Genomic DNA, 21,957 nt, shown 5'->3' with positions numbered 1-21,957 from the left:
TAATCCTAGCACTTAGGGAAGCCAATGCAGGAAGATCACTTGAGCCCAGGAGTTCAATACCAGCCCAGTTAACATAGTGAGACCCCATCTCTACTAAAAATTAAAAAAAAAAAAAAAAAAAAAAAAAAAAAATAGCCAAGCATAGTAGCACACAGCTGTAGTCCCAGCTACCAGGGAAGAATGCTTGAGTCTGGAAGATCAAGGCTACTGTGAGCCATAATTGTGCCACTGCACTCAAGTCTGGACAACAGAGCGAGACTATCTCCAAAAAAAGAAAAGAAATTCATGCCTTGAAATCACGAACAGTGAGAACACAAGCTTTTGCCTATCATAGCAAGTTTACACTTACACATGCCTGCTTAATTAGTACATCCCAGCACAGTTATTCTGTCCTAGTCATCCTGAATTCCTGTAGGGGCTGTCTCGTCATACATGGTGGTCATTCTAATACCATACTCTTCTGTAAGATGTTTCACACTTACACCACTGTCTAGTTTATCCAAGATCCTGACTTACTTTCTGCACTATACCTAAATTCTTCCTCCTTTCTTATTACTCTTATCTATGGGGATATCTTCAGGTTTTCTGAAAAGTTCAACAAAATATTTATACCACAAAGCAGGAAAAAATTCTTTTTAATTTAAAAACACAATGAATAACGTAGGAGGCTTTTGCCCCATGTGGGTTATTTTGGAAAACTTTCTGTTGGTGCATCCAGCCTGCACGTGTGCCATTTTATCACCTTTTATGGGTATAATTGCATGGGAAAATCCGGCTGTACACGTAAAAGATACATCTAAGCTGAAGGGGGATGGAAGGATAGTTTTTCCCTAGGGGACACTGAATAAACTGTGCTGTGTTCCTGTGTTCTGACTGACGCATTGCATGATGTCAACTGTGGAATTTTCCACTTGTGGCATTATGTCAATATTCAAAAAGATTTCGATTTTGGAGCATTTTGGATTTCGGATTAGGAATGCTCAACCTGCATTTTAAACAACATCTCTATGGATTATGTAGAATATCAGAATGACATTTCAACAGAATATTATATAATTGGCACTACCATATGAATTTCAAAACCACTGTACAAACATTTCATCAGTTTAGTATCATATGGTTGTATTATTGTCTCATGCTAAAAAACTGAGAACTATACATCTAAACACAATTATCAAAAAATATAAAAGGCATGGGAGGCCAAGGTGAGCAGACGGTTTGAGCCCAGGAGTTCAAGAACAGCCTGGGCAACAAAGTGAGACCATGCCTCTACTAAACATAAAAATATAGCTGCCTGTTGTGGCACACACCTGTGGTCCCAGCTACATGGGAGACTGAAGCAGGAGGATGGCTTCAGCCCAGGAGATAGGGGCTGCAGTGAGCCAAGACAGTGCCACCACACTCAAGCCTGAATGACACAGCGAAACCCTATCTGTAAAAGTAAAATAATAATTATATATAATTGATTATATGTCATTATCCCAATAACATATAAAGTGTATGTCATGTACGCAAAAGGCAGGAGAATAAGATTTAATATATATGCAATTGCTTTATGGCTCAAAAGAAAAGAAAAAATTGAAAGATTAAAAATGGAATTTTGGGTACGTCCTTTAAAAAAATCTTGTCACAGGTCGGGCGCAATGGCTCATGCCAGTAATCTCAGCACTTTGGGAGGCCGAGGTGGGCGGATCACCCGAGGCCAGGAGTTCGAGACCAGCCTGCCAACGTGGAAAAACCCCGTCTCTACTAAAAATACAAAAATTTTGTAGTGGCGCATGCCTGTAGTCCCAGCTACTCAGGAGGGTGAGGAAGGAAAATTGCTTGAACCCAGAAGGTGGAGGTTGTAGTGAGTCGAGATCGCACCACTGAACTTTAGCCTCCATCCCAAAAAATAATAATAATAGTGTCATGTTTTATGATCAAAATATTAAAGTATACATTTTTCTTCAAAGTAATGGTGAAAACAGCTAGGCAAAGTGGCCCACGCCTGTAATCCAAGTACTTTGGAGGCACGAGCAGGAGGATTACTTGAGCCCAGGAGTTCAACACAAGCCTGGGGAACATGGCGAGACCTCGTCCCTACAAAAAGTTAAAAAATTAGCCAGGTGTGGTGGCACGTGCCTGTAGTCCCAGCTATTTGGGAGGCTAAGGTGGGAGGATCACTTGAGCCCAGGAGTTTGAGGCTGCAGTGAGCTAGGATTGTGCCACTGCACTCCAACCTGGACAACAGAACAAAACCCCGTCTCAAAGTGGGGGCAGGGTGGTGACTTACACAAACCCATCAAATTAGTTAATTATTGAGGTGGCAAGGTCATAATTCCATCCCAAAGTCTCTCAAAATTCCCCATGAACACTTTTCATTAAAACGGGTCCCTATGCTATCACATCATGCCCCTTATCCCCATCCATCACTACCCCCCTCACACAAACTGGATCTCAATCTTAGACAGTCTTCTTCCTTTGTCTTCTTCTTGGCAGGTTCCATAGGCTAAGTCTTGTTGCATTTCCTCTTTTTTTTTTTTTTGAGTCGGAGTCTTGCTTTGTCACCCAGGCTGAAGCGCAACTGAAGTGCAATGCTGTGATCTCGGCTCACAGCAACCTTCACCTCATGGGTTCAAGTGATTCTTGTGTCTCAGTCTCCTGAGTAGCTGGGACTACAGGCACAAGACACCACACCTGGCTCATTTTTCGGATTTTTAGTAGAGACAGGGTTTCATCATGTTGGCCCAGCTGGTCTCAAACTCCTGTCCTCAGGTGATCTGCTCACCTCAGCCTCCCAAAGTGCTGGGATTATAGGCTTGAGCCATCACGCCTGGCCGAGTTTCCTCTTACAATTGCTGTTTCCACTCTACCTGTGGGGTTTGCTTCTCTCATAGAGTAACTTCCCAGACTAGGCTTCAGTCCTCCAGCTCTCTATTTCCTTGCAGCTCACAATGAAACCAGCAGATAGCACAAAAGACTGGAAATTAAAGTGAGAAATTCTGTACTGGATACATCTATTAGGTGACAGAGACCTTATGGCTCATAAAACCTAAAATATTTACTATCTGGCACTTTAAGAAAAGTCTACCAAGTCTTTCCCTAAATAAAAAATAGAGTAACATACTGAGGCTGAGGCACGAGAATCACCTGAACCCAGGAGGCAGAGGTTGCAGTGAGCCAAGACAGCAACACTGCACTCCAGCCTGGGCGACAGTGTCTAAAAATAAAAAATAAAAAATAAAAATAAGTAACAAATAGAGTAACATATTGTAAGTGAAACAGCTTGGTGACAACTGAATGAATTTTAAAAAGATGCTTCCTGGGTGGGATACAGTGGCTCATGCCTGTAATCTCAGCACTTTGGGAGGCTGAAGCAGGCAGATCACTTGAAGTCGGGAGTTCGAGACCAGCCTGGCCAACATGGTGAAGCTCCGTCTCTACCAAAAATACAAAAACTAGCCAGGTGTGGTGGTGCATACCTGTAGTCGCAGCTACTCAGGAGGGTGAGGCAGGGGAATCGCTTGAACCTGGGAGGCGGAGGTTGCAGTGAGCCTAGATCGCGCCACTGCACTCCAGCCTGGGTGACAGAGCAAGACTCCACCTCAAAAAAATAAAAAAAATATAAAAAGATGCTTCCTGGCTGTTGCTAGGCTTCCCCTCTTTCTTCCTTGCCTCAACTACCCCAACTCCCTACCTATGTTCTCTCCCAGTTACAGCACTTTTCAGTTAGAAAAGCATGGAGAATTCACCTACTCTTACTACAAAGGAGCAAAGTGAGGCAAAAAAGTAAGTGACTTGCCAAGCTAAGATAAAGAATATACCAGGAACAAAGGAGGAATATGATCTTTTGGATATTGGAAGAAAATATCAAAATCCATAAAACTGCACAAGTCAATGGAAAGAGGAGTAATTATGCAAACCTTAATACAGGATATGTAGCAAATATCAAACAAAGCAAGAGTCAAATCACACTACCCCTAAGGTTCTCAGCAAATACGCTCTAATTCCTACCCCACAACCAGTACGTCATGCCCACTATACAACTACAAAATGTCACTGTATTGTGAAGAAAGAGATAAATGACAAATACTGGATGAGTATAGCAATAGCCATAGAACTCAGAGTATACACTATCAACTAAAATGATAAAACAGCCAAAAAGCTGAAACAGCCCAAATGTTAATCAATGAATGAATGAATAAATAAAATTAGGCATATACCTAAGGTAGAATACTATTTAGCAAAAAAGGGGACAAATTACAGATTGTAAGTTTTTTTTTTAATCACAAAAATATACCAAATGAGAAGAACAAGACACAAAAGATCACATATTGCATGATTCCATTAATAGTAAATGTCCAGGGAAAAGGCAAATCTACAGAGAGAGTCAACTATTGGTTCTCTAGGACTAGTGGTAGGAATAGGGATTAACTATATGCAGATTAGAAGGATCTTTACTGGGATGGTAGAAATGCTCCAAAACGGATTTACAGAGATGGTTGCATAACACATTAAATTTGCAAATAGTATTCGATTGTATACATAAAATGTACGAATTTCATGGTATGTAAATTATACCTTGGATAAAGTTAATTTTAAAAAGTAAAATCTCTTTAATCAAGACTGAACTACATACAGTTTTCTCCTTTTCATTAAAATGGTGAATTTTTCCAAAGGACTAGAATACTAATAGCAACATCACTCCTCCAATACAGATTATTAGACCCTATTTATACCTCGACTTTCCTAGTTCTGGAACCTCAGAGAAAAAAGTTTAAAGAAACAAAAAAAAGGCAAAAACCCCAAAACCATTCCTAATAGTGGCAATCTAGATCATTCAGCCTAGGCCGGGGCTGGTGGCTCGCGCCTGTAATCCCAGCACTTTGGGAGGTCGAGGCAGGTGGATCACTTGAGGTCAGGAGTTCAAGACCAGCCTAGCCAACATGGCAAAATCCTGTCTCTACTAAAAATACAAAAATCTGCTTAGCGTGGTGGTACATGTCTGTAGTTGCAGCTAGTAGCTCATAAGTCAAGATCATGCCACTGCCCTCCATCCTGGGTGACAGAGTAAGACTCTAACTCAAAAAAAAAAAAAGAAAAGAAAAAAGAAAAAAAGGCCAATGTTATCAATATACTATAATAAAACTTACGTGAATGTGCTCTCTCTCCCTCTCTGCCCCAAAATGACTGTATTGTACTGTACTCACCTATTTTTGGACCTCAGTTGACTACAGGTAATTGACACTGTGAAAAATGAGTTTCTAGATAAAGGGAGACTACTGTACAGAGTAAGAGAAATATGAAAAACCATACAACAGGGCTGCATACAGTGCAATGCAGCCTGAAAAAATCTACAGGATGAATCTTCCAAAAAAATAAATTACAAGGGAACTTTCTGCTTTTTTTTTTTTTTTTTTGAGATAGAGTTTCTCTCTTGTGGTCCAGGGTAGAGTACAATGGCACGATCTTGGCTCACTGCAACCTCCGCCTCCTGGGTTCAAGCAATTCTCCTGCCTAACCCTCCCAAATAGCTGGAATTACAGGCCTGAGCCACTGTGCCAGGCCAAACTTTCTGCTTTCTGTTCCATGTTTTAGGTTATTTTAAAAATTTAAATATGAATATTTAGGCCGGGTGTATGGCTCACATCTGTAATGCCAGCACTTTGGGAGGCCAAGGTGGGCGGATCACCCGAGGTCAGGAGTTTGAGACCAGCCTGACCAACATGGTGAAACCCTGTCTCTACTAAAAATACAAACATTAGCCAGATGTGGTGGCACACACCTATAGCTACTCCGGAGACTGAGGCAGGAGAATTGCTTGAGCCCGGGAGGCGGAGGTTGCAGTGAGCCAAGATCACATCACTGCACTCCAGCCTGGGTGACAGAGCTAGGCTCTGTCTAAAAATAATAATAATAAAAATAATAATAATAATAATAATAATAATAATAATAATAATATTTAACTCATAAAATTCCAAAGTTAATGAATATTGTTATCATCCTGCCAGAAGGTAAAGGAAACTAACTTCCATCTGCCTCCTTATCAACTTATATTTTATTGTTGTGGTATATTTTAATGCCATGTGTATTTAAGACCATAAGGCATTATTATTTTCATAGTCAACTGTTACTTACATTTACTCAAATATTTAGCACTTTCTTTATTCTGAATTCCTACTGAAAAAGGATGTATCATAGAAAATTGCAAACATCTACAAAACCAGTATAGTAAACACCTAGACTCACTGATTACAAATTCATGGCCAATCTATTTTTATCTGTATCCCCGTCTTTCCACATTATTTTGCAACATCTCATGCTCCATAATTTCATCCATATGTGTTTCATCATGTATCTCTAACAGGATATTTTAACATAACAGAATACCTCTAGTACATGTAATAGTATTTACTCAGTAAAAATATCCCTATCCACACCCTGCCCTACAGTCATTATAAATTTGGCAGGACTCTGTAAAATAAAAAGCCATTGGAAATTCCAAACAACCAAAGTAAATTAACCGTCTGAAACATAGCTTCATTCATATCAAAACTATACACGTAGCCCCTTAACAAAATTTCATATTTTACTCAAAATTTTTTTTAATTACTAGATTGTGAGTGGGAATACAGACTTGGAAAAGGGGGTGGTTAGACTGGATGTTAAAAAAAAAATTAACAGAATGCCAACCTGTACTTTTCTGTACTGTTAGTAGGAACATATCAGTATAACAACTATGAAGTGAAATTTCAAACTGGAATACTAAGAGAAATTGCCAAAGACAAACCAAATGACCTAAGCTGGGCATGGTAGTACACGGCTGTGGTCCCAGCTATTTGGCTAAGGCAGGAGGATCTCTCAAGTGAAGGAAAGAGTCTGAGATCAGGCTTGGGCAAAATAGCAAGAACCCCACTTCAAAAATAAATAAGTAAACCTCGATAGCAATTTATCTTTCAGGTTCTCTGACACATACCAAACGACTTAACGTTTTTAACTATGCTAAATTTTAAATTACTTAAAACTGGAAAACAAACTAAATGTCCATTAATGGAGAACAGGTTTAACAAATTATGGCACACTACTGGCCAGGCCCGGTGGCTCACGCATGTAATCCCAGCACTTTGGGAGGCTAAAGCGGGTGGAACACTTGAGCTCAGGAGTTCAAGACCAACCTGAAACCTCACCTCTACCAAAAATACAAAAATTAACTGGGTGTGGTGGTATGTGCCTGTAGTCCCAGCTACCTGGGAAGGTGATGTGGGAGGATCGCTTGAGCCCAGGAGGCAAAGGTTGCAGTGAGCCGAGATTGTGCCACCACACTCCAGCCTGAGCAACAGAGTGAGATCCTGTCTCAAAAACAAAAAACTATGGCACACTATAAGAAAAACAACTCTGCTGCTTAAAAAATTAGAAACTCATTACGCATGGATATGACAGTGAAACAAAAAATCAAGGTACAAACAATGTATATATACTGTTGAATTTGTGTAACAAATATACATCTATCTTTTTCTTGGTAATTCATACACTGAGTATCTCTGGAGAGCAGATCTAAGCCACTGAGGTATAGGGTTGGGAGGAAAATTTTTACTGAATAGCTTCTCACATCTTTTCAATACATACTCAAAACCAAAAAATTCGAAAACTGAAGTAAAAATAAAATTATATGAAAATATTTGAAATATTATAATGAACAAAAATTGTGAACTATTCTTAAGGAAAAGACAGTATCTGCTTTAACAGTAATATTCACATGTACATTAATAATAATTCACAGGAAAGGATTATTTCCAGTACCCATATGACCCTGTTTACTAGCAAAGGTACATCTATATAAAGGCAGTAGAAGTAAAGGATGTCAGGAAAAAGGGGAGAAAATAAGTAAGAAAGGCCGCAATTGGGTTATAACAAAGCACTATTTAAGAATCTACCTGTCACATTCATTCTATGAGGCCAGTATACTCTGAAAGCAGAACTAGGCTAAGACGGCTGGGCATGGTGGCTCACACCTGCAATCCCAGCACTTTGGGAGGCTCAGGCAGGCAGATTACTTGAGGTCAGGAGTTCGAGACCAGCCTGGCCAACATGGTGAAACCCCGTCTCTACTAAAAATACAAAAATCAGCTGGGTGTGGTGGCACGTGCCTGTAACCCCAACTACTTGGGAGGCTGAGGCAGGAGAATCACTTGAACCCGGGAGGCAGAGGATGCAGTGAGCCGAGATCACACCACTGCAGCCTGGGCAATGAGGGCGAAACTTCGTCTCAAAAATACCAAAACAAAAAACATCAACAACAAAAAGAACCAGACAAAAGGTATCATACAAATAGGAAAACTGTAGACCAAGATCCTTTGAGTATAGATTTTTAAATCTTCAGCAAAATAGAAGCAAAACACATCCAACAACATTATACAACATGACCAAGTAGGATTTACCCCAGGACTTCAAAGTTGGTTCAAATTACAAAAATCAATCAATGTAGTACATCATATGGACAGAATAAAGGGGGAAACGCAAAATTATCTTCTCAAAAGACACAAAAAAGATCTTACAAATGTGACAAAATAGGTATAAAAGAGAACATTCTAAATATGAAAGGTAATATAACAAAACCACAGCTGACATCATAGTTAATGAAAAAGACTCAATTATTTCCTCCTAACATCAAGAACAAGACAAGGATGTCTGTTTTTTCCACTAGTATTCCGCATCACACTGGAGGCTCTAACCAGGGTAAGTAAGCAAAGGGGGAAAAGGGAAACTAGATTAGAAAACATGCAGATTGCATGGTCATGTACACAGAAAATCCAAAGTAATTCATAAAAAAATACTATTACTAACAAACAGTAATCAATTCTATTAATTAACAGAGATGAGTTCAGCAAAGTTGCATGATAAAATAATATACAAAATATTTGTATTTTCATAAACATGAGATAAACAATTTGAGAATGAAATCGAAAACAAATTCATTTATAAAAGGACAAAGAACGACTAAAATACTTAGGAATAAATTTTTTTAAGTACAGAATTTATACACTGAAAATTACAAAGTATCATGGAAAGAAGTGAAAGACGAATCTAATTGGATGAAAAGTCATCTATTATTCATGGATTGGAAGACTTAATATTGCTAAGATGGCAACCCTATGCAAACTACCCTACAGATTCAGCACAATCCCTATCAAAATCATAACTGGCTTTTTTGCAGAAACTTACAACCTTCTTCTAACATTAATATGAAACACCAAAGATGCAAAAGAGCCAAAATGATCTTGAAAAAGGGTAAAGTTACTTTCCAATTTCAGAGACACAGTAAAATTAATTACTACAAAAATACTGTAATTACTACAAAAATACTGTAACTAACACTTATGATTTTTATTTTTTATTGAGACAAGAGTCTCGCTCTGCCGCCCAGGCAGGCTGGAGTGCAGTGGCACGATCTCAGCTCACTGTAACCTCCAACTCCCAGGTTCAGGTGATTCTCCTGCCTCAGCCTCCTGAGTAGCTGGGATTACAGGCATGTGTCACTACACCCGACTACTTTTTGTATTTTTAGTAGAGATGAGGTTTGACCCTCATTTTGGACATGATGGTCTCGAACTCCTGATCTCAGGTGATCCACCCGCCTTGGCCTCCCAAAATTCTGGAATTACAGGTATGAGCCACCACCTCATTGAGAGCACAGAACCAACCTCTTACGTAGTTATGACCAACTGACTATCAATAAGGATGCAAAGACCATTAAATAGGTAAAGAATATTCTTTTCAGGCTGGGCATGGTGGCTCTCTCTTGTTTTGTTTTTGGAGACAGAATCTTGCTCTGTCGCCCAGGGTGGAGTGCAGTGGCACAATATCAGCTCACTGCAACTTCCGCTTCCTGGGTTCAAGCGATTCTCCTGCCTCAGCCTCCCAAGTGGCTGGGATTACAGGCATCTGCTACCACGTTCGGCTAATTTTTGTATTTTTAGTAGAGGTGGAGTTCCACCACGTTGGCCAGGCTGGTCTCGAACTTCTGACCTCAAGTGATCTGCCCATGTGGGGCTCCCAAAAGCGCTGGGATTAAAGCTGTGGGCCACCGTGCCCGGCCTAGCCACCGTGCCTAGACTGGCTCTCTTAAAAAAATTAAAATTAGCCAGACGTGCTGGCGCATGCCTGTAATCCCAGCTACTTGGGAGGCTGAGACATGAGAATTCCCTGAACCCAGGAGGCAGACGTTGCAGTGAGCCAAGATCTGGCTCCGGGATGCACTGCAGCCTGGGTGACAGAGAGAGAGACTGTCTGGAAAAAAAAAAAAAAAAAGAAAAAGAATATTCTTTTCAACAAGTGGACACCCACATGCAGCAAAATAAAACTGGACCCCTCACTCACACCATATATAAAAAATAATTCAAAATGTCTCAAAGGTTTTAGAAGAAAACATAGGGTAAATCCTCATAACCAAGAATTACATAACGGTTCTTACATACACCAACAATAGCAAACAAACAGAATGTATCAGGATTTAAACTCTTTTTTTTTTTTTTTTTTTTTTTTTTGAGATGGAGTCTTGCTCTGTCACCCAGGCTGGAGTGCAGTGGCGCAATCTCGGCTCACTGCAAGCTCCGCCTCCCGGGTTCACGCCATTCTCCTGCCTCAGCCTCTCCAAGTAGCTGGGACTACAGGCGCCCGCCACCACGCCCGGCTAATTTTTTTGTATTTTTAGTAGAGACGGGGTTTCACCGTGGTCTCCATCTCCTGACCTCGTGATCCGCCCGCCTCGGCCTCCCAAAGTGCTGGGATTATAAGCGTGAGCCACCGCGCCCGGCCTAAATTCTTGTAATTCAAGGTATATGATCAAACTAATAAAAAGACAACCCAAATAAGAGGAGAAAATATCTGTGTATCAAATAAACCCAAAGAATAGGAGAAAATACTTGTATCATATATAATAATGGACTTATATATAAAATATATAAAGACCTCTTATTACTTAATAACCAAAAGACAAAAAAGCCCCAATTAAAATATAGTCAAAGACTCTAGATACACAATTGTCCAAATAAAATACATAAATGACCCAAAAGTATATGAAAATATAATGAACATCATTAGCCAGCAGAGGAATCCAAATGAAAATCATAATGAGATACCACTGCTCCACACCCAAAAGGATGGCTATAACCAAATAAAGTGTCAGCAAGCATATGGAGGAAGTGGAACCCTCACACATTGCTAGGAGGGATATATTATGGTAAAGCAGCCTTGCAAAACATCCTGGTAGTTACTCAAACGGTTGAGTGACCCAGGAATTCTACTCCTAGGGATATAACCAAAAGAAATAAAAACTGGTCAACATGGTGAAACCCTGCCTCTACTAAGAACACAAAAATTAGCTGGGCATGGTGGTGCGTGCCTGTAGTCCAAGCTACTTGGGAGGCTGAGACATGAGAATCGCTTGTACCTGGGAGGTGAAAGTTGCAATGAGCCGAGATCGTGCCACTGCACTCCAGCCTGGGTGACAAGAGTGAGATAACATCTCAAAAAGTAATAATAATAAATAATAAACAAAGTGGGGGCCAGGTGCGATGGCTCACATCTGTAATCCCAGCATTTTGGGAGGCCAAGGTGGGCAGATCACCTGAGATCAGGAGTTCGAGACTAGCCTGGCCAAAATGGTGAAACCCTGTCTCCACAAAAATACAAAAAACTCAGCTCGGAGTAGTGGCGCACCCCTGTAGCCCCAGCTACTTAGGAGGCTGAGGCAGGGGAATCACTCGAACCCAGGAGGCAGAGGTTGCTGTGAGCTGAGATCATGCCACTGCACTCCAGCCTGGGCGACGAGAGTGAAACTCTGTCTCAAAAAAAGAAAAAACAAAAACAACAACAAAGTGGGGAAGGGGAAATATGAGTTTTACAGGGCGGGCGCAGTGGCTAACGCTTGTAATCCCAGCACTTTGGGAAGCTAACACGGACAGATCATAAGGTCAGGAGTTTGAGACCAGCCTGGCCAACAAGGTGAAACGCCATCTCTACTAAAAATGCAAAAATTAGCCAGGCATGGTGGCCCGTGCCTGTACTCTAATCCCAGCTACCTGGGAGGCTGAAGCAGGAGAATCGCTTGAACCCGGGAGTTTGCAGTGGGCTGAGATTATACCACTGCACTCCAGCCTGGGCAACAGTGCAAGACTCCGCCTCGAAAAAAAATTTGGGGGAAAAAAAGAGTTTTATATACACTCAACTTAAGTTGTTAACAGCTTAAAATAGATTACTGTACCTGTAAGACGTTTTATTTAAGCCCCATGGTAACAACATGGAAAATGCCTATTGAAGATACATAAAATGAAATGATAAAGAAAACAAAGTATGTCAATTAAAAAAAAAAAAAAACAAGGAAGGCGGAAAGATAGCAAAAAGGGGACAAAACAGCTACAAACCAGACGAGAAACAATTAGCAAAATGGTAATAATAAATCTTTGTCTGTAATTACTTTAACAAAAAATGAGGCCAAATACAGGCCGCGGTGGCTCACACCTGTAATCCCTGCACTGTGGGAGGCCAAAGTGGGTGGATCATTTCAGGCTAGGAGTTCAAGACCAGCCTGGCCAACATGGTGAAACCCCATCTCTATTAAAAATGAAAAACCGCCAGGCGTGGTGGCTCACGCTTGTAATCCCAGCACTTTGGGAGGCCGAGGCGGGCGGATCATGAGGTCAGGAGATCGAGACCACGGTGAAACCCCGTCTCTACTAAAAAAAATACAAAAAATTAGCCGGGCGTGGTGGCGGGCGCCTGTAGTCCCAGCTACTCAGAGAGGCTGAGGCAGGAGAATGGCGTGAACCCGGGAGGTGGAGCTGGCAGTGAGCCGAGATTGCGCCACTGCACTCCAGCCTGGGCGACAGAGCGAGACTCCGTCTCAAAAAAAAAAAAAAAAAGAAAAAAAAGAAAAACCACACAAAATCAGCTGGGGGTGGTGGAAGGCATCTGTAGCCCCAGTTACTCAGGAGGCTGAGGCACAAGAATCGCTTGAACCCAGAGGTGGAGGTTGCAGTGAGCTGAGATTGCCCCACTGCACTCCAGCCTGGATGATGGAGGGAGAGCCTGTCTCCATAAAAAAAGAGGCTGACCACAGTGGCTCATAACCATAATCCCAGCACTTTGTGAAGCTAAGGCAGGTGGATCACTTGAGGAAGATCACTTGAGACTGGCCAGGCCAACATTGCAAAACCCTGTCTCTACTAAAAAGACAAAAATTAGCCAAGCATGTTGGTGCACGCTTGTAATCCCAGCTACTCAGGAAACTGAGACACTAGAATTACTTGAACCCAGGAGGTGGAGTTTGCAGTGAGCTAAGATCATGCCACTGCACTCCAGCCTAGGCGACAGAGCAAGCCTGTTTCAAAAAAAAAAAAGCAATTACTATAAGAAAAAAATGGATTAAACTCCCCAATCTAAAGATAGAGTGGTTGAGTGAATGAAAACCATTAGACAATTAGGTACTATCTATAAAAGGCTCACCTAAGATTTAAGTGAGCCTTAAATCTCACTTCACAGAAGCTGAACATGAATGGCTGCAAAAAGATATTCAATGCCAGTGGTAAACAAAAGAGAGCAGAGGTTTTGGCCATACTTATATAAAACAAAATACATTTTAAGTAAAACACTGTCACAAGAGACAAAGGAACACACGATATGATAATAAAACAGTCAACTCATCAGGAAGCTATAACACTTGCAAATATGTAATTCACCTAACATCCAACCACCCAAATATAAAAAGCAAATAATGACAGAATTGAAAGGAGAAATAGAGTAACACAAGGAGATTTTAACACTCCACATTAAAATAATGGAGAGAACCACAACAAAGATCAATAAGGAAACAGAGGACTTGAACAATTGCACATAACAAACATATATAAAACACCAATACCAAACAGCAGCAGAATACACATTCTTGTCAAAAGCACATAGAATATTCTCCAATATGGTCACACAGTGTCTTTTTTTTTTGACACAGGGTCTCTGTCGCCCAGGCTGGAGTGCAGTGGCGTGATCTCAGCTCACTGCAACATCTACCTCCTGGGTTCAAGCAGTTCTCGTGCCTCAGCCTCCTGAGTAGCTGGGACTACAGGCATGAGCCACCATGCCCAGCTAGTTTTTGTATTTTTGGTGGAGATGGGGTTTTTGCCATGTTGGCCATGCTGGTCTCGAACTCCTGACCTCAGGTGATCTGCTCGCCTTGGCCTCCCAAAGTGCTGAGATTACAGGCATGAGTTGCCAAACCCAGCCACACAAGTCTTAACAAATTTCTGAAGACTGAAATCATACCAAGTATCTGTTCCAGTCACAATCAAGTGAAACTAGAAATCAGTATCAGTACAAAAACTGAAAAATCCACCAATAGGTGGAAATTAAACAACAAACTCTTGAACAATCAATGGAAAAAAGAAGAAATCACAAGGGAAATTAGAAAATATCTTTTGACAGGGCCAGGTGCGGTGGCTCACGCCTGTAATCCCAGCACTTTGGGAGGCCGAGACAGGAGGATCACAAGGTCAGGAAATCGAGACCATCCTGGCTAACACAGTGAAACCCCGTCTCTACTAAAAACACAAAAAATTAGCCAGCCGTGGTGGCGCATGCCTGTAGTCCCAGCTGCAAGAGAATCGCTTGAACCCGGGAGGCGGAGGTTGCAGCGAGCCAAGATGGCGCCACTGCACTCCAGCCTGGGTGAAAGAAAATATCTTGTGACAAATGAAAACAACATACCAGCCGGGTGCAGTGGCTCACGCCTGTAATCCCAGCACTTTGGGAGGCCGAGGCGGGTGGAACACGAGGTCAAGAGATGGAGGTGATTCTGGCCAACATAGTGAAACCCCGTCTCTACTAAAAATACAAAAATTAGCTGGGTGTGGTGGCAGGCACTTGTAATCCCAGCTACTCGGGAGGCTGAGGCAGGACAATCGCTTGAACCCGGGAGGCGGAGCTTGCAGTGAGCCGAGATCCTGCCAGCTCACTCCAGCCTGGCGACAGAGCGAGACTCCCTCTCAAAAAAACCCCAAAACTTATGGGATGCAGCAAAAGCACTACTAACAGAGAAGTCTGTATCAGTAAATGCCAACATTGAAAAACAAGAAAGTTTTCAACGCAACAACCTAAATTTACACCTCGAGAAGACAGAAAAATAAAACTAAGCCGAAAGTTAGTAGAAGGAAAGAAACAAAGACTAGAGCATATAGAAATGAAAAGATAAACTACAGAGCAACATCCTTTATAAATACTGATGCAAAAATCCTCAACAAAATGCTAGTATACCAAATTAAATAGCATATTAAAAGAAATACACGGCTCCCGTTAGGGCCAGCTGAAGGAAAAAAAAAAAAAAGGGCCGGGCACAGTGGCTCACGTCTGCAATCCCAGCACTTTGAGAGGCCGAGGCGGGCGGATCACAAGGTCAGGAGATGGAGACCATCCTGGTTAACATGGTGAAACCCTGTCTACTAAAAAATACAAAAAAAATTTAGCCAGGCATGGTGGGGGGCAGGGGGCGGGGAGGGGGCCTGTAGTCCCAGCTACTCAGAAAGCTGAGGCAGGAGAATGGAGTGAACCCAGGAGGTGGAGCTTGCAGTGACCCGAGATTGCACCACCGCATGCCAGCCTGGGCAACAGAGCAAGACTCCGTCTCAAAAAATAAAAGAAATATACATCATGACCAAGTGGAATTTAATCTTGGAATGCAACGATGGTTCAAAAATAGAAAAAAATAGAAAATCAATAGAAAAAAATAGAAAAATAGAAAAAATAAACAGACTAGAAAAATCAACAGAATAGAGCACATTAACAGAATAAAGGACCCCAAAAAATCTACATGACCTTCACACTTGATGTAGAAAAAACATCTGACAAAATTCAACTACCTTTCATGACTGAAAAGAAAGCACTCAACAAACTAGGAATAAAAAGAAATTACATGCCAGGTATGGTGGCTCACACCTGTAATCCCAGCACTTTTGGGTGGCCAAGGTAGGAAGACTGCTTGAGCCCAGGAGTCTGAGACCACCCTAGGCAACACAGTAAAATCTTGTTTCAACAAAAAATTACAAAATTAGTCAGGTGTCATGGTGCACACCCGCAGTCCTAGTCCCAGCTACTTGGGATGCTGAGGTGGGAGCATCACTTGAGCTCAAAAGTTTTAGACCCACCTAGGCAACATAGTAAAACCCGACCTGTACAAAAAGGTTAAAAATCAGCAGAGTATGGTGGTGCACGGCTGTAGTCCCAGCTACTTGGGAGGTCGAGGTGGGAGTATTGCTTGACCGTGGGTGGTTGAGGCTGCAGTGACCCGTATCACCACTGCACTCCAGCCTAAGTGACAGAATGTGACCCTGTCTACACTTTGGGAGGCCGAGGTGGGCAGATCACAAGGGCAAGAGTTCGAGACTAGCCTGACCAACATGGTGAAACCCCGTCTCTACTAAAAATACAAAAAAAATTAGCCGAGCGTGGTGGCAGGCACCTGTAATCCCAGCTACTCAGGAGGCTGAGGCTGGAGAATGGCTTGAACCCGGGAGGTGGAGGTTGCAGTGAGCCGAGATAGCGCCACTGCACTACATCACAGACACCAAGAATGAAACTCTGTCTAAAAAAACAAAACAAAACAAAAAACAAAAAAAGAATGTGACCCTGTCTAAAAACAAAAACACAAACAAAAAAGTAATTACATAAACATAATAAAGACTACATATGAAAAGACCACAGCTAATACACTTGACGGTGAAACACTGAAAGCTTTTCCTCTAAGATAAAGAGCAAGGGAAATATACTCACTGTAGCAACCTATTCAACACATTATTTGATGTCCTAGCAGAGTAATTAAGCAATAAATAGGCAAGCAAGAAGCCAAATTATCTCTTTGCAGATGACATGAACCTTTATGTAGGAAACCCTAAAGATTCCACACACTATTAGAACAAAGAATCAAATTCGGCAAAGTTCCAATATACAAAATTAAACCTGAAAAATCAGTTGCATTTCTATATACTCATAATGAACAATATAAAAGGAAATTAAAACAATCACATTTGCAATAGCATAAAAAAGAATAGAATACTTAAGAATAAACTTAACCAAGGAGGAGAAATGGTTGTACACTCCAAAACACTGTTGGATGAAATTATGGAAGACATAAATAAATGGAAAGATAGCCTGTTTTCATGGATTGGAAAATTTAATATTGTTAAGATATCCCTACTACCCAAAGGAAACTAAAGTCAATGCAATCCTTATCAACATCTCAATAGCCAATTTTTTTGCAGAAATAAAAAAACTATCCTAAATTAGTGTGTAATCTCAAAGAACCCCCAAATAAACAAAACAATCTTGAGAAGACAAAAAAAAAAAAAAAAAAAAACAAAAACTGGAGGCCTTACATTTCTTGATTTCAAAACATATCATGAGGCTATGGTAATCAAAACAATATTGTACTGGCATAAAAATAACAGACATATAAATCAATGGAACAGAACAGAGATCCATAGAGATCCCTGGCCAAGGTGGTGGCTCACACCTGTAATCCCAGCTTTTTGGGAGTCTGAGGAGGGAGGATCACTTGAGCCCAGGAATTCAAGAACAGCCTGGGCAACATGGTTGGACCCCGTCTCAATTTTACTAAAAATTAAATAAAAAAAAAAAGAACAGAGATCCCTGAAATAAATCACGTACATTGTCAAATGATCTTCAACAACAGTGCCAAGACTACACAATGGGGAAAAGATAGTCTCTTTAACAAACAGTATTGTGAAAACTGGATATCCACATGCCAAAGAATGAAGATGAACTCTCATTTTACACCTTATATAAAAATTATCATAAAATAGATCAAAGACCTAAACATAAGACCTCCAACTATGAAACTCCTAGAAGAAAACAGACAAAAAACTTCATGATATTGGACTGAACAATAATTTCCTGGCTATGAGACCCAAGGCACAAGTAAAAATTTTTTAAAAAGCAAAAATGGAAAAAAAAATCACATTAACTTCTACACAGCAAAGAAAACAATCAACAGAGTGAAAACGCAGGTACAAAATGGGAGAAAATACTTGCAAATCATACATCAGATAATTGGTTAATATCCAGAATATATGAATAACTCTTATACCTCATTTAAGTAACAAGATTTAAAAATATGCAAAGGGATATACACAGTAGCTCATGTCTGGAATCCCAGCATTTTGGGAGGCCAAAGTGGGAACATCATTTGAGCCCAGTAGTTGAAGACCAGCCTGGGCAGCATAGCCAGAAACCTGTCTCTACAAAAAAAAACACAAAAATTAGCCAAGTGTGGTGGCACGCACCTGTACTCCCAGCTACTCAGGGTGCTGAGATAGGAGGATCACTTGAGCCCAGGGGTTCGAGGCTGCAGTGAGCTATAACTGCACCACTGTATTCCAGACTGGGTGACAAAGAGGCCCAGTATCATTAAAAACATATGTATATGGACAAAGGACTTATAAAATGATGCAGCAATTATGCAAAACACTATAGCGGTTCATCAAATTAAATGTAGGCCAGGTGCGCTGGCTCACACCTATAATCCCAACACTTTGGGAGGCCGAAGCAGGAGGATCACTTAAGGTCAGGAATTTGAGACCAGCCTGGCTAACATGGCAAAACCACTGTAATCCCAGCTGCTTGGGAGGCTGGGGCACAAGAATTGCTTGAGCCCAGGAGGCGGAGGTTGCAGTGACTTGAGATCGCATCATTATACTCCAGCCTGGGTAACAGAGAGAGGCCCTTGTCTCAAAAAAAATAAATAAAAGTAGAATTGCCCTATGTTCCCACCAATGCCATTCTAGGTATTTATCCAAAAGAAATGAACATCACTGGGTGCAGTTGCTCATGCCTGTAATCCCAGCACTTTGGGAGGCTGAGGTGAGCAGACCACCTGAGGTCAGGAGTTCGACACCAGCCTGGCCAACATGGTGAAACCCCGTCTCTACTAAAAATTCAAAATTAGGCTGGGCACGGTGGCTCACGCTTGTAATCCCAGCACTTTGGGAGGCCGAGGCGGGTGGATCACGAGGTCAGGAGATCGAGACCACGGTGAAACCCTGTCTCTGCTAAAAACACAAAAAATTAGCCGGGCGTGGTGGCGGGCACCTGTAGTCCCAGCTACTCGGAGAGGCTGAGGCAGGAGAATGGCGTGAACCCGGGAGGCGGAGCTTGCAGTGAGCCGAGATTGTGCCACTGCACTCCAGCCTGGGCGACAGAGCGAGACTCTGTCTCAAAAAAAAAAAAAAAAAAAAAAAAAAAAAAAAAAAAAAATTCAAAATTAGCTAGGTGTGGTGGCATATGCCTGTAATCCCAGCTACTTGAAAGGCTGAGGCAGAACTGCTTGAGCCCAGGAGGCGGAGATTACAGTGAACTGAGATTGTGCTATTGCACTCCAGCCTGGGCAACAAGAGCGAAACTTCATCTCAAAAAAAAAAAAAAAAAAAAAAAAAAAAATTGAAAACCAGATCTCAGAGATATCTGCATATCCATGTTCACTGTAGCATTATTCACAGTAGTCAAGATGTGGAAGCAATCTAAATGTCCATCAACCAATGAACTGATAAAGAAAAGATGCTTTCGTATGGAAAAGAAAAAGTATGTTGGAATATTATTCAGCCATAAAAAAAGGTTATCAGCAGGGCGTGGTGGCTCATGCCTTTAATCCCAGCACTTTGGGAGGCCAAGGAGGGCAGATCACGAGGTCAGGAGATCGAGACCATCCTGGGGAACATGGTGACACCCCGTCTCTACTAAAAATACAAAACAAATTAGCCAGGCGTGGTGGCATGTGCCTGTAGTCCAAGCTACTTGGGAGGCTGAGGCAGGAGAATCCCTTGAACCCACAAGGCAGAGGCTGCAGTGAGCTGAGATCACACCAGTGCACTCCAGCCTGGGCAACAGAGTAAGACTCTGTCTCAAAAAAAAAAAAAAAAAAAAAAAAAGAAAGTGATCCTGTCATATGCTGCAACATGCATGAACCTTGAAAACATTACGCTAAGTGAAATAAGCCAATCACAAAACAACAAATACTGCATGATTCCACTTACATGAGATGTCTAAAGTAATCAAATTCACAGAAGCAGAAAGAATGTTAGTTGTCATGGATTGAACAGAGGAGAAAATCAGGAGTTGTTGTTCAATGGGTATAGAGTCTCAGTTAAGCAAAATGAAAACGTTCTGGAGATCTGCTGTTGTACATGTACATGATTTATGACACTATAATACACACTTAAATACTGTTTTTTTGTTTGTTTATTTTGAAATGGAGTTTCGCTCTGTCTCCCAGGCTGGAGTGCAGTGGAGCAATCTCAGCTCACTGCAACCTCCACCTCCTGGGTTCAAGTGATTCTCCTATCTCAGCCTCCCGCGTGGCTGGGATTACAGGAGCGCACCACCACGCCCAGCTAATTTTTGTATTTTTAGTAGAGATGGGGTTTTGCCATGTTGGCCAGGCTGGTCTTGAACTCCTGACTTCAGGTGATCTATCAGCCTTGGCCTCCCAGAGTGTTGGGATAACAGGCGTGAGACACCGCACCTGGCCGTAAATACTGTTAAAGAGTAAATTTCACGCTAGCCTGGGCAACAGAGTCAGACCCTATCTCCAAAAAAAAAAAAAAAAAAGGTATATTTAGGTTAGATGCTTTTTAACCATAATTTTAGAAGAAGACAGAGAACTGATACCAACTATAAGAGGCATGAACCAGAAAACATTAAACTAAGTAAGGGAAACCAGACCCAAAAGGACCACATATTGTACGATTCCATTTCTATGAAACGTACACAACAGACAAATCTACAGATTGGTAAAAACTGAAGGCAGGGCCGGGCGCGGTGGCTCACGCCTGTAATCCCAGCACTTTGGGAGGCTGAGGTGGGCGGATCACAAGGTCAGGAGATGGAGACCATCCTGGTTAACACGGTGAAACCCCGTCTCTACTAAAAATACAAAAAATTAGCCGGGTGAGGTGGCGGATGCCTGTAGTCCCAGCTACTCAGGAGCCTGAGGCAGGAGAATGGCCTGAACCCCGAGGGCGGAGCCTGCAGTGAGCCGAGATCACGCCACTGCACTCCAGCCTGGGCAACAGTGAGACTCCGTCTCAAAAACAAAAAAAAAAAATACAAAAAAAATTAGCCAGGCGTGGTGGCGGGCAGCTGTAGTGACAGCTACACGGGAGGCTGAGGCAGGAGAATGGCGTGAACCCGGGAGGTGGGGCTTGCAGTGAGCCGAGATCACGCCACTGCACTCCAGCCTGGGCAACAGAGTGAGACTCCAACTCAAGAAAAAAAAAAAAAACAAAAAAAAAAACTGAAGGCAGATTGATAAGAGTTCTGTGTTTCTGTATGGGATGATGCAAATATTCCACAATTGATCGCACTGATTGTTGCACAACTCTGTGACTATACTACAAACCACTCAATTAAAAATGTTAAAAGGTGAATTTTATGATGAGAATTGTATTTTCAATAAAGCTGTTTAAAAAATCTATTATGATACACAATTTTGAGAATCTTAAGTTAATGGATATTGCTGTAAAAAAGAAAAAAAAATATGTATATACATGTATACACACACTGCTTTATCCTCAACTATACTGTGTAATGTTAATATCTTGAAAGATTTCTGTTTTCCATCTGCCAGTAGGTACAACACTTGGATACTTCTGGTATTTTTATTTGTTCATAATCCTCATTCCAGTATGGATTTAAGACACCTAAGACCTTCAAATAAGTACTACAGAATACTTGCAGTTTTTTCAAAAGCACATGTGGTTCATCAAATTGTCCACAAATCAGAAGGACCTATCTTAAGTAGTGGTCAAAGAAAACCTAACATCCAGCCAGACGCAGTGGCTCATGCCTGTAATCCCAGCACTTTTGGCGGGTGGATCACTTGAGTTCAGTTCAAGACCAGCCCGGCCAACGTGGTGAACC

The 21,957-nt window shown here is 41.6% G+C and overlaps 1 protein-coding gene across 9 annotated transcripts in view; it reads right to left on the bottom strand.

The window, feature by feature from the left end:
• The window catches only part of NSD1 (nuclear receptor binding SET domain protein 1), a 174,551-nt gene that overhangs the window by 69,082 nt on the left and 83,512 nt on the right, over positions 1 to 21,957 (bottom strand). The window lies entirely within an intron of this gene.

The sequence above is a fragment of the Symphalangus syndactylus genome, chromosome 7 (assembly GCF_028878055.3).
Source record: "Symphalangus syndactylus isolate Jambi chromosome 7, NHGRI_mSymSyn1-v2.1_pri, whole genome shotgun sequence".
Lineage (NCBI taxonomy): Eukaryota > Metazoa > Chordata > Mammalia > Primates > Hylobatidae > Symphalangus > Symphalangus syndactylus.
The sequence above is the reverse complement of the archived record's forward strand: the minus strand, read 5'-3'. Positions and strand labels throughout refer to the sequence as shown.